Below are 9,363 nucleotides of genomic sequence, written 5' to 3' on the forward strand. Positions count from 1 at the left end.
ATATATATATATATATATATATATATATATATATATATATATATATATAGAAGATTACACACTGACTGAATTCACATATTTTGTACTTACTTTTTAAGGAAATGCATTTATTTACAGTACATGCTGTGATTTGGTCTTTGCCAGCTATTTTAAAGCTATTTAACCATCTCAGCCACTGCTTCATGCATTGATTTAAATGCATAGCTGATAGAAACAAGATGCACACTGAATGTCATGACAGCGGCAAAGCAGCTCTGATGTGGCATTTAATCTATGCACCAAAGCCTAAACCTTTAACACTATACTTTTTCTGCCTTGCAAGAACTGGTATTTCATTCAGGAAATGCAAACTACTCACTTTTTGTATTATCTGCCTGGTACAGGCTCTGAGAGATGACAAATAATAAGAGCAGTCAGTTATTGTTAGGGATTTATCTTATTTAGGATTAAAGCAAGAGCATGCTTTATTCATATAGCCATCATTAAAGAACAATTATGGCCACTCGTTTTCACACATACTGTACCTTGTAGACTGTACTGTCCTTTACATCAGGCTGTTATTTTAGAATGACCTTAGACATGTCTTAATTGAACGTGCTATAATACTAAATGTCATGAGAATATGGCCTCAGTCAGCAATGAGACCAAAAATAGCTGAGAAGCAATAACTGCAGAGATGCATTTCAGTAAAAATGTCATTTTCCGTTCTTCACTGAAGCACCCTGCCATGTCCTTGTTTGCAAACCTGTCAATCACAGTTCTTCATTTTCCCCTCCTCATTTCACGCCATAAAGCCAAATATATGACTGCCAGATGCCTGTAAAGCAAAACCAGAGTCATGTGCATCCCTTCCTGCAGGGCATTTTGTGAATTTGCATTTCCCTTTTATGTAATTCTTGGAAAGGCATTTGGGGATGAACAAGTCATGCCTACAGGATACCAGCATATGAGGACAGATTCCATGATGTAGCGAGAGCAGAAAGATTGTGTCTCCTGCTGGGGCGCTGGCGCATCGGGCTCCTCGAGTGCCAGGAATCATGGAGCAGCCCTGAAGCTACACGTCATTGGCTTTGGCACCTCCATGGTTACCCTTACTTGTACCTGGGTTAAAGAGAGAGTTCACCTACAAATGACTATTCTGTTATCATTTACTCACCCTTATGTCATTCCAAACCCATAGAAATCGCATTCTTTCCTGGAATACAAGTTATGAACTCTTAAAGGAACAGTTCACCCAAAAATGAAAATTTGCTGAAAATGTTTTCACCCTCAGGCCATCTAAGATGTAGATGAGTTTGTTTCTTCATGGTAACAGATTTGGAGAAATTTAGCATAACATCACTTGCTCACCAATGGATCCTCTGCAGTGAATGGGTGCCGTCAGAATGAGAGTCCAAACAGCTTATGAAAACATCACAATAATAATAATCTACACAACTTCAGTCCATCAATTAATGTCTTGTGAAGTGAAAAGCTGTGTGTTTGTAAAAAAAAACGAATCCATTGTTTTAACTTTAAACCATTGTTTCTGGCCAGAATACAGAGTCCATAATCACGCTTCCTCCAGGTAAAAAGTCCATCAGCCTGTTGTCTTCACATTTACAAATCCACCATCATATTTGTTTAGACCTGTTTTGGACTGTTTTCAAAAAGGGGTGCTTGATCTGTGCATATTTCTCCTGATTCTGATCCGATTCAGATGAGATGACTTTTTCACTATATGCGTAAGTTATTAGAGGACTTGTATTTTAGCCACAAACAACAGTTTGAAATTGAAAATGTCTTAATGATTAATTTGTTTCTTACAAACTTGCAGCTTTTCACTTCACGATATGTTAATAGATGGACTGGATTGGTGTGAATTACGTGTGGATTATTGTGATGTTTTTATCAGCTGTTTGGATTCTCATTCTGACGGCACCCATTCACTGCAGAGGATCTAATGGTGAGCAACTGATATAATGCTAAATTTCTCCAAATCTATTCAGATGAAGAAACAAACTCATCTACAACTTGGATGGCTCGAGGGTAAGTACATTTTCATCAAATTTAATTGTTTTGGGTGAACTATTCCCTTATAAGCAAAGGTTCCATAAGAGGGTTTTTACTAGTGATGCAATAGAAGAACCATTTTGGATTCCCCAAAGTTAAAAGCACCAATTTTTTTTCTTAGTATGAATAATATTTCAATAATCTGAAGAAACTTTTCCCACAATACAGTATATTTGGTGCAATGAAAATGTTCCACGGATGTTAAAAGTTCTTCATTGAACCATCAATGCCAATAAGGAACCTTTTTTTGTGTGTGTATGGTCCGAATTTATTATACTGTTATGGCACTTTTGTTGTTCATATCCCTATACACTTTTATTAAATGAAAAAAAAAATGGCTATTACATTCTGTAATATTTCTCCCTTTGTTTTACAGAGAAGAAAAAGAGATCATACAAGTCTGAAACAACATAAGGGTGAGTAAATAATAACAACTTTCAATTTAGTTATTCCTTTAAGCGCTTGGCCATTTCGAAAGAGATAAATCAGGGCTTTTTCTTCCTTCTCATTCCCTTTTTAGCATTCGCTGCTCAAATTTCTACAAGAACAAAGTGATGTCCTTTTCCACCAGCAGCTGTGGTATGGCATACCTTGAGGTGATATCATTAAAAGTGTAAACAAAACATTAGAGAGAGAGAGAGAGAGAGAGAGATGGAGAGAGAATAAACAAAATCCTGTAACAAAGGGAGACTCACATTCATTTCATCCTGTTGGTTCTTTCACAGCAGAGCATGCGGTCTATGACTCACAGCCTTATGAGCTCTGGCTCTCACTGGACTTTTGAAACGCAAGTGACAGAAGACAGATAGCAGACAGACCCATCAACCCAGTAGCACAAGAGATATCACAGCTGCACAAGTATCTGTAGACTCAAACTCAAATACACAAAGACGTGTTTGAAGCACTGCTGAAACTAAATGAAATTCAGAGAAGCTGAATAGTCCATATGTGTACATTTCTAGTGGTTCTTGCAATGTTGCTTGTACTTGGGGTTTGTTTAATGCCACTAACTGTGAAACTCAACCTGAACTGTTTGCATAATGGAGATGTATGAATGATATTATTGTGTGGCTTGTTGAAGATAAATTCTTCTGTATCATTTATATCGCAGTGAAATTTAATTTATATGGTATACAAAAGACAGGTCTTTCAGTGTAGATGGCTTCTTGGATTAGGAGAAAATTAGCTTTTACATCGTAACTGTGCATTGTGATTGTAGGATGTTTATGGTTGCATAGCAACATTTAATTTACACTAATATACTAATATAAGATGAACTACCATAGAATTCAACTGATGTAAGGTCAGACCGTCATATAATTTGCTATGTCTCTGCATACATTGGCTATTTTACAGTGGCTTCAAACGTGTCTCAATGTGACATAATTTTCATTTACCAACTTATCATTCATCTGATATGAATAATCTTTCTGTTTGGTTTGCATTCATTAAGTTATAATGAATCATATAAGATCATGTCCCTTTCATTAAAGCATCTAAGTCACTAGATTATGATTAATAGACATTAATGCATGGTTATGTATTAAAAAAATATGGGGTTGGAAAATTCCACTACTGTTGCAACTATGGGATCACTTTAATGTTTTTGAAAGAAGTCTCTTAAGATCACCAGGGCTGCATATATTTGATCAAAAATACAAAAAAACAGCAATATTGTGAAATATTATTTCAATTTAAAATATATATTTTCTATTTGAATACACTTAAATGATATTTATCCCTGTGATGGCAAAGCTGAATTTTCAGCAGCCATTACTCCAGTCTTCAGTGTCACATTACAACTTAATCATTTATATTATTTATTATTTATAATATATAAATTCTAAAATCACTGTAATAGCTTTTAGTTACACTCCCCCTAGTGGATAAAAAGCTAAACTTTCTGCAGCCCATACTCTAGTCTTCCCTGTTGCATTTTAATACACCTTAATAATTTATATTATTAATTTTATATAATTTATATATATATATATCTTATTATATAGTTATATTTCTAAAATCACTTGTGCTGTAATAGATTTTAATTATACTGCCCCTAGTGAAAAAATTGGTAACAAAAAATTATCAATTACAAGCAAGGACATTAGAGACAATAAAGACAATATCAATAACCAACTAGACCTCCAAAAACATCCTAGAAACCTCCTAGAATGCCCTAACAATACCTATTCTCTACAGAAAATACATATATATATATATATATACAGGTGCATCTCAATAAATGAGAATGTCGTGGACATTCTAATTTATTGAGATGCACCTGTATATATATATATAAAAGAGATGTAAAATATAAAACATGTTTGAGGATCAGGAAAATATTCACCACAGAATTCTGTGTCACCTCTCGAAGCCCTTGGCTCACATTTTCAGCCCTGTCAGGTGTTTGTTCAGCGTTGTTCTGAAGGTATGTAAAAATTTTTTTTTTTTCAAATCTGTCCCTTGGGGTCAATATGACCCCACATTGAAATGAATGGGAAATGTGAAAAAAATTATTTTTTTTGTCAAAAAAAATAAATAAATCCGGCATAAATCTGAAAATTTCCACACAGAAATGAAGGCCTGGTACTAGAGCACAAATGCAATGTATAAAATACATGCTCACTCACTCTCACACACACACACACACACACATACAAACAAACAAACAAACAAACACAAACGTACTGTAACAGTATGCTCATCTTAGTTACTAGGTAGGTATGATAGGAGAGCATTAGTTTTAAACTAGATGTTGTTTAATGTGCAAGCTCGGATTGCACACCCAAGGAGAAGAGATCACATAATTATCATTCCCTCTGAGACGGAGCAATTATGTTGATTGGGCAAAAATATGGTATTTAAAGGAGGCCACATGGGTTTTGACTTCACTTATTATATTAACAATAATCAAGGATAATCATTTGCTGCAATCTAAACTTTGTTTTAGCACACACAGGGATGAGTTATGGTGGTCAACTAGTTGACAAGTGGTAAAACAACCAATTAACAGCCTAATTATCCTTTAACCTACTAGTTGATATAGAAAATATGTTGTTTTACACATCGTAACAAGCGCGGTTCTGCATACACACATGCACATATTAAAGATTTTTTTTCTCTGTGCAGGAGAGTCAGCGTCTCGCGTATTGCATATTACAGCAAAATTATTTGCTCCATAAACCTCCCCTGTGCACCAGCACCATATCTATCATTCAGTGCTGACGGGTGTCACAGCTATGAGAGAATCCCTGCTCACCAGAGATAAAGCACAGAGGGCACAGGACAAATATATCTTCTTTAGAGAAAGCCCCATGCACCTGCCATCCAGAGGTGTAAAGTATTAAACAATTCAGCTGAACCCAGAAAAAAAAACTAAGCAGATTATTGAAGAATGGACTGTTGAACAGAGCATATATGAACCTGCTGTACATTCCAACATTGAAATGGAACAAAGGTTTAAAGGGTAGAATAAATTTTAGAATAGAACATCAATCTGTTCCTCATGGGAAGTTATTTTCTGACTGATCAGAGTACTTTATACTTACAATATATACAATATAGTGCATGAATCACAGACTATTTGTTTGTCATTTTTGAAGCTTAAAGGAATAGTTCACCCACAAATAAAAATTTTCTGAACATTTACTCACCCTCAGGTAATACAAGATGGAGATGAGTTTGTTTCTTCATGTGAACAGATTTGGAGAAATTTAGCAGTGCATCACTTGCTCACCAGATCCTCTGCAGTGAATGGGTGCCATCAGAATGAGAGTCTAAACAGCTGAGAAAGCAATATTATGGATAGAGGACTCTTATTTTAGCCTGAAAGCAATGATATGAAGTTAAAAACATCTTGAATATTTATTACAAACACGCAGCTTTTCACTTCACAAGATGTTAATTGATGGACTGGAGTCATGTGCATTTCTTGTGGATTATTGTGATGTTTTTATCAGCTGTTTGGACTCTCATTCTGACGGCACCCATTCACTGCAGAGGATAAATTGCTGAGCAAGTGATGTAATGCTAAATTTCAACAAATGTGTTCTGACAAATAAACAAACTCATCTACATCTTACTCACCTGAGGCTGAATACATTTTCTGCAAATTTTCATTTTTGAAAGAGCTGTGTAAAACTTCTTAAAAAGTACTCCTTCTGTTCTCTTTTTGCATTCTATAGAAACAAAAAAAACAGAATGCAGGTTTAGAACAAATTGAGGATGAGTAAATAATTACAGAATTTTCATTTTTGGGTGAACTCTCTTGCACTGTATATATGATATATTGTTTCATGCTTTTTTTGTTTCAAATAAACAAGAAAAGCCGAAAGTATGAGATAGCACAGCTTTGGTTTAAAAGAGTACAAAAATATTTGTTATCGGCCATAACTTATGGGGAAAAATAGAGCAGACACTAGGCATGGATGAAGCTTTCAAGAGCACATGTGTTGACCGCCCGCGTTCACGCAAAACATAAAATAGAGTATACTTTGAGTTTGAAAGGCTACACGTTCAACTGTACGCATACGCTAGCGTACGTACAAAAACAAAGTATATTTGGGACTTTACCCAGCATAATGACACGAGAGAGGGAATACATAATTATGAAGCAACTGGATTAAAGAGAAGTCAAAGAATGTTCAATTGTAAATGCATTATCGTTCACACGGTTGCTCAGGGACGAGTCTAAATTACTTTGTGGTAATCGACAGCATTATATTTGATACAAATCCTTGACAGAAATATTTTTTAGCTCATATTATTGTCTATATTTTAGCACTTTAGTCTATTATCAGCTTAAAATCTACCGAAAGTATATTTTTTTTTAAACAATGACCTTGCTAGCACTTTTGAATGATGTTTACGTTTCATAATATACTACTTTTATAAAACAGTAGCAACAGCAATATAATAAATCATAGCATGCCTGAATGCCTGTTCACAGCTTAAAAGCAACATAGCAAATTGGTACAGTATATTAATATAGAATGTGTGTTGATAGGTGTGTGTTTATCAGTATTCTCCAAAGGCTTTGAGCATGTCTCAACCACTCAGAATTTTGTGTTGTGATGTGTATTTTTGTGTTTTCGCAGATGATACAGTTAGTGTACAGTCGGATTATATTTAAGCATCTACAAAATTATTAAATAACTCCATTCATCCCTGGCTATAAAGCTGCTCTGATCTTTGAATACTACATAAGACAGTGTGAAAGTTTATGAAAATATATCACAGATGGTATAAGCAGCAGACAGCAGGTCCTACAGGACTGTAACAGAATTCTGACCCGAACTAAACAAAACAAAACACCCACACTGGATATGCTTCTAATAAATGTAAGTTTAAAAGCAAAAGACAGGGTTGGAAAAGCAGGGGTGTTAGAGTGAGAGCATGTAGTGTGTTGTAAATAACACTTGTTCGTGTAGTGTTGGCAGGATAGTGCTCTCTGAACACTATGAATCAACGTGGCAGAGGTTGAAGATGTCAGCAAGCTTCTATTCTTTCAATTAGTATCAAATGCTCATAAAACAGACCTTACAACACTATAACAGTAGGCTATCTATTTTTGCCTGAATATTCAGTGTCCTGTGATAAATGGTAATGTTCACTCACTGCTCTTACCAATCAACAGCTGATGTTGACAGTTACGAGATATATTTTGCATCTTGTTAAAATGAACATGTTGTCAGCACTCTGTGGTAACATGACACTGACAGGCAGCACTAATCTGCGGATGCGCTGAGTCTTAATGGATAAAGATCAGTGTAACTTAAATTTTAACAATCTCAGGTTTCTCAACAACTTTGTGCTACAACTTCAGTTTAGGCAGAGTCTGACACTTTAACACACCGATACTGGTTTAAAGAAAAACGTTTTAAGATAATGCAGTCTAATAACAGAAGTAACATTCAGCTACAATTACAGAAATGAATGAATATACAAATGATAAATAGAGGAATAAAAAGTTGGATCTGAATGATACGGAAAAAAACCCCTCAAAACTCCAGCTATAACACTTATTTTCTCTAACAGTGGTTTAGTATGTTGGTTTCAAACACTAAGTTCAAAACTGTTGTAAATAAGGATATTTTAGTGCATTGTACAAACTAAATTCAACAATTTTAACTCTTTGTTGGCCAAATAATTATTTTTTCGTAAGTTTTGTGTCATAATGATTGTTGTGATGTTTACATTTTGCTGCTAAGTATGTTGGGGAAGATGCCATATCTTCTTTAATATAGATATTATCTCATATTTCAAACGATGCATTCATCTGAAGTCGGTGTCAATAAACAGAAGATTCCCATCGTGGCAACTACTGTAAGTGTGACAGCATGCCCCGCTGCCAACGTGCGTTCAACGATCGTTTTTCCTGTGCAATAATTATTGTTCAACAGCTTTTTGTTGTTCAACACTTAAAATATGCCTAAATACCAATGCTTCCCAAATCAAACCTACTCTGAGAAATATTTACTGGAGTAAAAAGTGTTACTAGTCCCAGTGCCTTCTATTTCTCTAAAGAGCATCACTGTTGCTGTCAGGGTTCTCCTTCACTGGGAAAACTCTAACCAGCATCACCAACATCATTATAATAGTGTGTCTCTGAGCTCACCTTGCGCTAGATCTGATATGATCTACTGGAATCCGGCAGTCCAGTTCCGTGTCTGTGATCATCAGCTGCAGTTAGAGAGAGATCGCACCTGTATCCGGCAAACTTCTTCTCTTATCTCTCACGGCTCGGTTCGGAGCTCAAGCGGTGACACAGTTTCCACAGAACACTTAGGCGAAAATGTTGTAGAACCAACCCCGACAATGTGCTATCATCATATCTGGTCCTCGCCGTCCATAAACCGTCAGATGGTAAGCGATGATCGAAGAACACAGAGAGGAGAGCGCGGCGACGCCATCAAACTGCGCGTAAAGCGAGAGCGCACAGATATAATAGCGCGGACACACACGTCAGTAACCCAGAGATACTACTAGCAGAGATATGGATTACACTACACTACACTACACACACGCCGGCGCGCGGGTGTCATTCTCACAGCTCGTTTGCGATATTCTGAGCGTCCCTCTTGTGAAGTGACTGTAACGAGTTACGTTTGAGGTGTCTGTTGTTACGTGACGGTACCATGGTACAGTGATGGCAGCATTTGGTATACCAGATGTATCGCATGGTACTTGTATTCGTGAACCTTGGTACTTACAGTACATGGTGCTCCAAGGAATGCGGTTGCGTAAAACCATAGTAGTACCATTTTAGTCCCAATGACCATATTGACAGTCACATTATTTACACGTTTTTAA

General features: G+C 36.0%; 1 protein-coding gene across 2 annotated transcripts in view; it reads right to left on the bottom strand.

The window, feature by feature from the left end:
- Positions 1 to 9,028, bottom strand: part of LOC107702738 (zinc finger matrin-type protein 4-like) — a 105,996-nt gene extending 96,968 nt beyond the window's left edge. For both annotated transcript variants that reach the window (XM_016505144.1, XM_016505143.1), the window contains exon 1: positions 8,669 to 9,028. The gene's annotated coding sequence lies outside the window, so the exon portion shown is untranslated. The remainder of the gene's footprint in view (positions 1 to 8,668) is intronic.
- Positions 9,029 to 9,363: the final 335 nt, after the last annotated feature.

The sequence above is a fragment of the Sinocyclocheilus anshuiensis genome, unplaced genomic scaffold, assembly GCF_001515605.1.
Source record: "Sinocyclocheilus anshuiensis isolate Anshui unplaced genomic scaffold, SAMN03320099.WGS_v1.1 scaffold843, whole genome shotgun sequence".
Classification (NCBI taxonomy): Eukaryota; Metazoa; Chordata; class Actinopteri; order Cypriniformes; family Cyprinidae; genus Sinocyclocheilus; species Sinocyclocheilus anshuiensis.